The sequence below is a fragment of the Haliotis cracherodii genome, unplaced genomic scaffold, assembly GCF_022045235.1.
Source record: "Haliotis cracherodii isolate W230 unplaced genomic scaffold, xgHalCrac1.p SCAF_3, whole genome shotgun sequence".
NCBI lineage: Eukaryota > Metazoa > Mollusca > Gastropoda > Lepetellida > Haliotidae > Haliotis > Haliotis cracherodii.
The window spans coordinates 19,008,313-19,017,174 of NW_027266286.1; positions in this window are offsets into that span (position 1 = coordinate 19,008,313).

The window sequence follows — 8,862 nt, forward strand, 5'->3', positions numbered from 1 at the left end:
CTATCAACACGGCTATACGTCATGTATTGATGAGGTCACCCAGTCATGAACACACTATCAACACGGCTATACGTCATGTATTGATGAGGTCACCCAGTCATGAACACACTATCAACACGGCTATACGTCATGTATTGATGAGGTCACCAAGTCATGAACACCCTATCAACACGGCTATACGTCATGTATTGATGAGGTCACCCAGTCATGAACACACTATCAACACGGCTATACGTCATGTATTGATGAGGTCACCAAGTCATGAACACACTATCAACACGGCTATACGTCATGTATTGATGAGGTCACCCAGTCATGAACACACTATCAACACGGCTATTCGTCATGTATTGTTGGGGTCACCCAGTCATGAACACACTATCAACACGGCTATACGTCATGTATTGATGAGGTCACCCAGTCATGAACACACTATCAACACGGCTATTCGTCATGTTTTGATGAGGTCACCCAGTCATGAACACACTATCAACACGGCTATACGTCATGTATTGATGAGGTCACCAAGTCATGAACACACTATTAACACGGCTATACGTCATGTATTGATGAGGTCACCCAGTCATGAACACACTATCAACACGGCTATTCGTCATGTATTGATGAGGTCACCCAGTCATGAACACACTATCAACACGGCTATACGTCATGTATTGATGAGGTCACCCAGTCATGAACACACTATCAACACGGCTATACGTCATGTATTGATGAGGTCACCCAGTCATGAACACACTATCAACACGGCTATTCGTCATGTATTGATGAGGTCACCCAGTCATGAACACCCTATCAACACGGCTATTCGTCATGTGTGGACAGAATGGGGACATCGTCTCCCATAAGGACTGTCAAATCACACCTCTTCGTCGTGTGTCGTCACGATGGGGACAAGGAGTCAACCCACAGATGGCGGAAATATGAGACACGATGAGACCATATACCCTTTACGTGAAGACAACACACATATGTGCATCATGAATTGAATCTATGAGGTGAGGTGAAATGGGGTTTAACGTCGCGTCCAAGATTATTGCACTTATATAGCGACGTGCATGCACGTGCATGCACGTGCTTGTGTGTGTGTGTGTGTGTGTGTGTGTGTGTGTGTGTGTGTGTGTGTGTGTGTGTGTGTGTGCTTGTGTGTGTGTGTGTGCTTGTGTGTGTGTGTGGCTGCTTGTACTAGTCCGGACTAATGCCGATTTAAAATGCTAGCCCACTGAGATACCATGCCGCAGTTGAACATGAATATCCCACTCAGACACAGTACACTGACTCCGAACCGACCAGTCCTTAATTTGGCCCCTTAATGCCGAACGCCGGCCGGAGATCGAACGCCGGACCTTCCGCTCTCCGGGCGGACGCTCTACCACCAGACCACGGAGGCGGTCCTCTATGAAGTCATGCATGGGTTCTATGCATGCTGTGAAAATAGATCTATTTGTCTGTGTGAAACGCTTCAGTTGGTTTGACTTCATTACCACTGTCGACTTGTTTTAGAACACGTTTAACAATTAATGCTGGTGTAAGGTATGAGTCGACGACATGCATATAGAATAGAATTACTGACGTACTGAGGGTGAACTTGCTACGTCCCGGTTGAACCACCCTTGTCCCTGGTGGACACAGCAAAAACAACATAAAACACGACAGTCTGTAATGGCTGATTGCATGTTTCAGTGGAATCAACACATGTTCTCGTTCATCCTCTCAGCTTCCGTTGCATCGTCACATGCTCTGTGCATCCTGTCAGCTTCCGTTGCATCAACACATGTTCTGGTGCATCCTGTCAGCTTCAGTTGCATCGTCACATGTTCTGTGCATCCTGTCAGCTTCCGTTGCATCGTAACATGTTCTGGTGCATCCTGTCAGCTTCAGTTGCATCGTTCATGTTTTGTGCATCCTGTCAGCTTCTGTGGAATCAATGCATGTTCTGGTGCATCATGTAAGCTTCGTTTGCATCGTCACATGCTCTGTGCATCTTGTCATCTTCAGTTGCATCGTCACATGTTCTGTGCATCCTGTCAGCTTCAGTTGCATTGTCACATGTTCTGTGCATCCTGTCAGCTTCGTTTGCATCGTCACATGTTCTGGTCCATCCTGTCAACTTCAGTTGCATCGTCACATGTTCTGTGCATCCTGTCAGCTTCTGTGGAATCGTTGCATGTTCTGGTGCATCATGTAAGCTTCAGTTGCATCGTCACATGTTCTGGTGCATCATGTAAGCTTCAGTTGCATCGTCACATGTTCTGATGCATCCTGTCAGCTTCAGTTGCATCGTCACATGTTCTGTGCATCCTGTCAGCTTCTGTGGAATCGTTGCATGTTCTGATGCATCTTGTCAGCTTCAGTTGCATCGTCACATGTTCTGATGCATCCTGTCAGCTTCAGTTGCATCGTCACATGTTCTGTGCATCCTGTCAGCTTCGTTTGCATCGTCACATGTTCTGATGCATCCTGTCAGCTTCAGTTGCATCGTCACGTGTTCTGATGCATCCTGTCATCTTCAGTTGCATCGTCACATGTTCTGTGCATCCTGTCAGCTTCTGTGGAATCGTTGCATGTTCTGGTGCATCATGTAAGCTTCAGTTGCATCGTAACATGTTCTGGTGCATCCTATCAGCTTCCGTTGCATCGTCACATGTTCTGGTGCATCCTGTCAGCTTCAGTTGCATTGTCACATGTTCTGTGCATCCTGTCAGCTTCGTTTGCATCGTCACATGTTCTGATGCATCCTGTCAGCTTCAGTTGCATCGTCACATGTTCTGATGCATCCTGTCAGCTTCAGTTGCATCGTCACATGTTCTGGTGCATCCTGTCAGCTTCAGTTGCATCGTCACATGTTCTGGTGCATCCTGTCAGATTCTGTGGAATCGTCACGTGTTCTGGTGCATATAACAACCATTTATACGAAACACAATCACACGAAATATTATATATTATATATTCAAGACCATAGTACTAGCTCGTACAAGAAGAATATTGTATTTATTATTTCCATGGAAAAACATTCATTGATTTTTGTGAGCTGCTTTATGACAGATGACCGATGTTTATTGACATGTATTATTAATATCACTGTCTAACTTGTCATCCTGGGTATAAGACATTATGAAAGGTCACTAGAACGTGAGTGGGAACAGGTGGGTAGCTAGGCTGAAGGACGGATAGAACTGCCCACAAACCGTCAACTAACTAGACAGGAACAACGTTGCTAATTTTAACCGGATGGCATGTCCAGTGTTCTGACAATGCTGTATCAAACTGACACACAGTGTACCTGAATATACAACATACAAGTTTAATTTTAATTACATGAAATAAATTATACTCAAACCAGACGCCAACATTATTTTGTTCTTTCTTATCGTATCTTTATACAATATATAGAAGTATCAGTGAAGACAGGATTGACTAAAGGATTTGATGCCGGCGAATAAACACACATGGTGATAAACGAGGATGTCAGAACATAAACACATATGGTAGGACATGGGGACTGATGTCTGAACATAAACACACATGGTAGGACACGAGGACTGATGTTAGAACATAAACACACATGGTAGGACACGGGGACTGATGTTAGAACATAAACACATATGGGAGGACATGGGGACTGATGTTAGAACATAAACACATATGGGAGGACACGAGGACTGATGTTAGAACATAAACACACATGGTAGGACACGGGGACTGATGTTAGAACATAAACACATATGGTAGGACACGGGGACTGATGTTAGAACATAAACACACATGGTAGGACACGAGGACTGATGTTAGAACATAAACACACATGGTAGGACACGGTGGACTGATGTTAGAACATAAACACATATGGTAGGACACGAGGACTGATGTTAGAACATAAACACACATGGTAGGACACGAGGACTGATGTTAGAACATAAACACACATGGTAGGACACGAGGAATGATGTTAGAACATAAACACACATGGTAGGACAAGCGTTTTCGTGTTTTCTTCATATTTATTTCCAAAAATCGAACTTTTGAATTTTCTCTCGTTATTTCAATGTGTTTTTTGTTAAATCGAAATTTCGAATGTTTAACTTGCAATATACTCTGCAAAAAAGAAACGCAAAAGTAGTACATCTTAAGTATCTGACAGAGTGTGTTCACACAAACTTGATACCCAAAATGAATTGGTCATTTCTGCATGGATTGGGATTGGTTTCAGTGAAAAGATGGAAACACCTAAAAAACACAACCACGTGAGATCCTTGCACCGAAACACACTAAGGTGACATGGATGTGCAACGTCACTTGTTGGGCTATTAGAACGCTGGGTTTTCATTTGCATGCCATCACAATCAAGTGAACAGCGACAACATGCCACGACTGACTAATGCCCAACGCAACAACGCCATTGGCCGACTGCAAACAGGAGAATCAACTTCAGCTGTAGCATTTTTTTTCCACGTAGCAACAAGACCCATTACAAGAACTGTGGAACCTTTATCAGACACACGGGACAACACGTGTTCTTCCCAGATCCGGGTGACCACGTATCGCTATTAACGCACAGGACAGATTCATACGGCTACGGCCACCTCCACAACTACGGCAATACCATGATTGCGTAGGATATCAGCCCAGACAGTGACGAGACACATTTTATGATTCGCCGTGCCGGTGGTAGACGTCGTGTTTACAGGGGTCTCGGAGAGCGGTATGCACGAAACTGCAGACAGGAAGTGGACAGATTTGGTGGTGGTAGTGTGATGATGTGGACAGCCATCTCCAACACTGGTAGAACAGACTTGGTACAAGTTCTGGGGAATTTAACGGTACAGCCTTTCACTCATGAGATTCTTCAGCCACACGTCCTTCCAATTATGCAACAAGCGAACGTCATTTTCCAACGAAGACAACGCCCGGCCTCACACCAAGACTAAAAACAGTTGTTTTTAGGAATGACAACATTCAGATCCTGCCATAGGCCTCAAGGTCTCCAGATTTAAACCCCATCGTACATTTACGGGATGCACTGGATCAACGGCGTTGAGAACTTTCAGAGGGTGAACATTCCCAAAGCCACAATTTGGGATCCCCTTGCTTCCATGGGTCGGCGATGCCAGTCAGTTTTGGACCCTGATGGTGGCTATAAAAGATATTGAGAACAGATGAGTGAGTGAGTGAGTATGGTTTTACGCCGCTTTTAGCAATATTCCAGCAATATCACGGCGGGGGACACCAGCAATGGGCTTCACACGTTGTGCCCATGTCGGGAATCGAATCCGGGCCTTCGGCGTGACGAGCAAACGCTTTAACTACTAGACTACCCGACCGCCCCCCTTCATCTTGAAAACCTACTGTTCATAGTGTGTTCTTAGTGTGCCAATTAAGTGTGCCATGTTTGAACAATCGATTACCATCTGTTGATTATCTATATGATCTATTAAATATATATCTAAAATCACTTTTGCGTTTCTTTTGTTTTGCAGTGTTTAACTAGAAAATGCTCGAAGTAAAAATCGAAATTTAAAAAAAATGAACAATTAATTGAAATTCAAAGAAATTTCGAATTAAGATATAAATTTATGTTACCAAATTGGCACCATTGAGCTTTCGTACACATGTTAGCATTGTAATCAACTGTTAGGCTACGGATTCACCGGGGAAGGTAATGACAGAGTGTTACATGTCATGTCTTCAGTTGCATGCATGCTGCACGTAGTCTTCCTCTCGACCGTTCTTCGACCGCCTCCGTGGTCTAGTGGTAGAGCGTCCGCCTGGAGAGCGGAAGGTCCGGGGTTTGATCCCCGGCCGCGTCATACCAAAAGTCGTTAAAAGATGGTACTTGTTGTTACCCTGTCTGGCGCTCGGCATTAAGGGGCTAAAAACAAGGACTGGTCGGCTCGGAGTCAGTATACTGTGTCTGAGTGGGATATTCATGTTAAACTGCGGCATGGTATCTCAGTGAGCTAGCACCATAAATCGGCATCACTACGGACTAGTACAAGCAGCCACACAAACACACACACGTACATGCACGTCACTATATAAGTGCAATAATCTTGGACGCGACGTTAAACCCCATTTCACCTCACCTCACCTCACCTCACCTCACCTCACCTCACCTCACCTCGACCGTTCGTTTTATACCGCGACTATTATGTTGTTTCACTGTCCGCTGATATCCGCTGTTTTCTTAATATTCTTTCTGGTATTTTAGACGGTTCATAAGTTATTTAAAACACTCCACCTCGGGTTTGGTTGAAAATGTAAAACCTCTAACGAGGGAAAATCCCATAACAAAAAGAAAGGTGTTTCATCAGAAAATATATACATGTAATTGTCATTTTATATGGAAATATATGGTAAGATGTGTTATTATTGCCCAGGTGTTTACAGTACAAGTATAGTACCTTATATGTGGTCACGCTATTTATTTTCGTCTAGGATGTGTACAAGAATGTGCAAGGTCTAGAACCCCAGTCGTGGTTACTCCAGACCGACGCCTGTAAGGCTGCATATTGGGACACTTTTGATATGTTCCAGGCACGGGCCTCTGCCTTTGTTGTGAAGTGACGTCTTCAGCCACGGTCAGCTAAATAGCCTTACCACAACCATATGCTCTGTGAAGGTGTTTCCCTCGCATGTTGGACGTGTTGCCCGACACCTGCACACCGCCAGCTCGCTGTCGTGCCATCTTTAATCACCCTGATTGCTGGCGTTCTGCCTTCCCCTTTGTATTAGTAGCCAACACCATGAAATTTTAATGTGAACAATGGGAAAATCCATTTATCGACTGATTGCTGTGGTTTTTGTCTTTGAGTGACGAGCACGCGAAATCTGTATGATGCGGCATGGTTTGAGCTGACTCTTGGGGTCCCGGGTCAGGAGTGAAGCCCCTAGACTTGCACAAGCCTCTAAAGCAATAATCATTAGTTCAAATCATAAGTTCTAGTTTATGTAAATAATAACAAGTTGTCCCTATAAGAGACTGGAGTCCTACTGTTCACATATCTAGACTTGCCTATTAGGAGGATAGAATTATTACCCATCCGTTGACTTTTCTTCCAGTACAGCCTTGGAGCAAGGCTATGAAGCCCCACGACTGGGTGTATCACCGATATGCTCTCTGCTGCTTTTGCCCGTCCGTAATACCAAATGCACGCTTGACTGTCATGTATCGGTATGAATTCCCTTGTTTTAAACATACGAAATCATTCCATGAGTGCATTTACCCTAATGCTGATTCAACCTATCTTGCCTATTTTAAGCATCTGCTCTTACTCACAGAACTAGAATAAAACAAAGATGAATATTAACTGCAGATAGTTATGGCGTGGGCTGAGGGTTTGTGCGAGGACATGTAATAAGGTAGGAGAAGGGGGTAAGTAATAGGGGGGGATGGGGGGGGGGGGGGGGGGGTTGGGGGGCTGAGGATGGAGTTGGGATGGAGTTATTACCCGCACAAAAATCATTCGTGCCTCTGTTCCGTTTATCAAAGGAATTAGTCGTCTTTAAAATCGGGTCGATAAATTATTCATTTTTTTCATTATCGTTTGTGGGTTATGACTGGCACTTCTCGCTCTGCATTGTGTGGACGTAGTTTAAGCAAAGAAATGACAAGGCCTTCTGCTCGATGTTATCTCAAATGAAAGCCGTTTATAAGATTTTGCCTCATGATAAAGATAGCTAATTGGAACTGAGTGCCTGTTTTGTTTGTTGTTTAACGCCGCACTCAGCAATATTCCAGCTATATGACGGCGGTCTGTAAATATTCGAGTTTGGACCAGACAATCCAGTGATTGACATCATGAGCATCGATCCACACAAGTGGGATGCGATGACATGCATCAACCAAGTCAGCGATCCTAACAACTCGATCCCGTCAGTCGCGTCCTACGATAAGCGTAGTCGCCTTTAACGGCAAGCATGGGTTGATGAAGACCTATTCTACCCCGGATCTTCACGGGTCAGTGATAACATAAGACTTCTGTAAGATATCATATTTGAAACGTATCATATGAAAAAGCTTTGGACAGACTCCAAATGTATTTATAAAAAAAGTACTTGAACATATTCTTTTGCCCACATTTACTAAGACGGAACCATATATTAACTAATAATGCTACATCCTGCCATTTGTCGTGTTTTTATAACGAAAGTGGCTGTAGACGGGGTGACCCAATATCGCCCTATCTTTTCATCCTGAATGCTTGGGATTGTAAGAAGGCAATATAGAAATTAAAGGGTTAGAACTTAAAAATGAACTTAAAAATGAAGAATGTAGATCAGGACAATATGCAGATGTTACAGAACTTTTCTTGAATGGTAGAGAATTGCGAAAAATATACTGCAAAATGTGTTTAGAATGTAAACACATGCAAGACATGTTTAGATCTAAACATGTTTGTCACTATGTTCAAATCCAAAACACATTTGGCGTGTACTTTCTTAACACGTTTAGGGTCTAAACACATGAATACGCTATCGTCTCACAGCCTAAATACCACCTTAACACATCCCCATATTCTAAACATGTTTAAACGTTTAAACATGTTTAGAATTTAAACATGCTTAAATAAAGTGCATATTATTAGACAACATTTCTAATATGGATAAAATGTATAATATATATTGAAATTAGATTCACAGGCATTTGTATAACACTTAAAGCACCGGGATTTAAAACGAACTGGGTAAAATATTAAAACATAAAAATGTACAAATAAGCCAAGCTGGTTAATGGTGACTGGGAAAATTGACACTTGTGGCGACAACAGTCTCCTCGGCGCAGGTGGTAGTGTGAAGGACTACAAATCAAAATGTTGCAGGTTCGTTTTCAGTCGAGGTTTGAAA